General features: G+C 39.3%; 1 protein-coding gene across 1 annotated transcript in view; it reads left to right on the top strand.

The window, feature by feature from the left end:
* Positions 1–2,552, top strand: part of LOC102832847 (disintegrin and metalloproteinase domain-containing protein 18-like) — a 197,331-nt gene that overhangs the window by 19,077 nt on the left and 175,702 nt on the right. The window lies entirely within an intron of this gene.

Raw genomic sequence — 2,552 nt, 5'->3', positions numbered from 1 at the left:
ATCCCTCCTTAAACAAAAGGAAAACTTACCATACATTCTGTTATTACTTACTTGGTATACATGCTTGAATTTGCTATTGCTACCTCAAGTTCAATTTATCCAAAATTAAACTTGTCATCTCCACGCCAATCTATATGTATGGTGGTAGTGGTGGTTATGTTCCATGGATTTGGTTCTGACTCATAGCACCCTGTATAGGGTTTCTGAGGTTGTGAATCTTTATGGGAGCAGAAAACCTGGTAGTTTCCGCAGAATGACTTGTAGTTTCAAACTGCTGACTTTGAGGTTAGCAGCTCGACTTGTAATCACTACATTATCAGAGCTCCTTATCTATATGTATAGTATGTTGTTGTTATTAAGTGCTGTCAAGTCAATTTTGACCCATAGTGACCCTGTATAGGGTTTCCAAGTTTACTTTTATTTCTCCACTTGTCAAATTTACAATGACTGGGTTATCATTCCCAGTTGGTACTCTATTTCATACATAATATTCATCCAATGGCAAATCGATTCTTCCATAACTTTAATTCATCTTTATTGTAAGTACTTCACTTTGGGTCAAGTACATTTGACTCATGGTGATTCCATAGGTGCCAAAATATATCATTTAGTTTTACTTATTTTAATAATTTTATAGAATAATTAAAATATATATATACCACCATCTATCACGGCTGAATTATAGAATTAACCAGAGTTTAATTTTGTAAATTTGTACATATTTATCTTTTTAAGATATACTGAGATAAAAGATTTCGATAAGGGGTGTGATAGCTGTGACAGGTCTAGGACAGGTGCAATTTGAAATATTTGTCAGAATTCTGGAGGAGGCAATTGTACACTCTTCTACTACTGTTGTATTCAGTTTTCTTCTTTTTATTTCTCTTGTTGGCCTTCCAGGCTCTACAGCTTCTAATCTACAACATAGTATAAATGGTTGTTAAGTGCCATCGAGTAGGTTTCAACTCATAGCAACACTGCGTATGGTTTCTGAGGAACGTCTAGTGAGTTTGAACCACCAACCTTGTGATTCAAGCCGATCTTTTGGTCTAGTACTTATCCTACTGTACCATACCATAGCATTACATATTTAGGTAGTAAATTGAAGCTTACTCTTCTCTTTCCTCAGTTGATGTAATCTAGTATTGTATGAATGTTGCTGTTAAGTGCCGTCGAATTGGTTCCGACCCGTAGGCACACTGTATAGAGTTTCTGAAGAGTGACAGGTGAGCTTGAATCACCGACTTTGCAGTCCTGCATTAATACACAGCACCACACACCAGGGTTCCATTGTAGGAATGGTGTTGTTAAGTGCTGTCGAGTCGATTCCTACCCACAGCGACCTGTATAGAGTTTACCCAGGAGCATCTGGTGAGCTTGAACAGCCAACCTTGCAGTTCAAACGGCATTGCAGTTTGGCTCATTAACCTACAGCGCCACACCAGGACTCCATAGGAATAGTATTGTAAAATGCTTGAAGAAAAATTCTTTATTTTTATCATCAAGTTTAATTTTCTGATTTTAGTTGCAAAGATAATTGTTATTAAGCTATCAGTGGCATAATTTAAGATGCACATTTCTAGTAATAACTGATACCATTTTAATTTTCCTTCAGACATGGTGTGGCACTGTAGAATAAGCACTGGACCGCAAGATCAATTTGAATCATGTGGCCAGTGGTTCAAAATCACCAGCAACTTCTTGGAAATCCTATACAGGATCACAATGAGTTGAAACCGACTTGACGGCACTTAACATAGCAAATCGATTATAGGGAAAGTTCTGATGTGAAGAAAGGATGTTACCAAGAACCTCAGTAGAAATCGGCCTTGCAAAGAAAGAAAGACATATCATGTTTATTTGTCCTGACACTACTATTGAGGAGTTTAAAATTTAAACTTTACCGCAATAAACAAGTTTTGTACAAGTGAGTATATCTGTTCCTGTCTGGCGTTTCCTTCGCTTGCACTAAGAAGTAATGTCTTACCCCCAGGTTCAGGCTAAGGGCAGCTGTATTCCCGAGGGGTCAGCCCGCGAGCCTTTGAGCTGATCCAACGGCCTTTATCCTTTGGCGGAGCTCCCTGCGGTCTGATAGAGACATGTTCCTACGCCTTGTACTCTTCGCAGAGCTTGTAAGGATACACACCAGCCTCAGTAAGCCCAAGGGAACCCTTGTCTTCATTCTTTTGTCTCAGCAAAGAACTGGTCTCTTCCAAGGAAACAACTCTAACCCTGAGATGTCCATTTCCCTTCCCTAAACCACTGTGGGCACCTTCATTCACACTGCCTCCCAAGACAAGAACAGGGTGAACCTAGGATATTAACTGATAAATCTACTCTCAGTATCAGAATCGAGGTTCAGATTGGCTGCAGGTATCTGAACAGGGGACTGTCCCACTTTAATGACCAGAGGATTTGAGTGGGAGTATACTGAACCAATTAACGCTTCAGTTCTTAAGAAAAACAGGACCCGATGTGTTTCGGAAAGCAAAGGGAATGGTTTTACAGAAGTGTTATATATATGAAAGCCTCATCTTTCTCCCTCGGAACAG

This window comes from Chrysochloris asiatica, unplaced genomic scaffold (genome assembly GCF_000296735.1).
Source record: "Chrysochloris asiatica unplaced genomic scaffold, ChrAsi1.0 scaffold00035, whole genome shotgun sequence".
Lineage (NCBI taxonomy): Eukaryota > Metazoa > Chordata > Mammalia > Afrosoricida > Chrysochloridae > Chrysochloris > Chrysochloris asiatica.
This window is presented reverse-complemented; position numbering and strand designations above follow the sequence as displayed.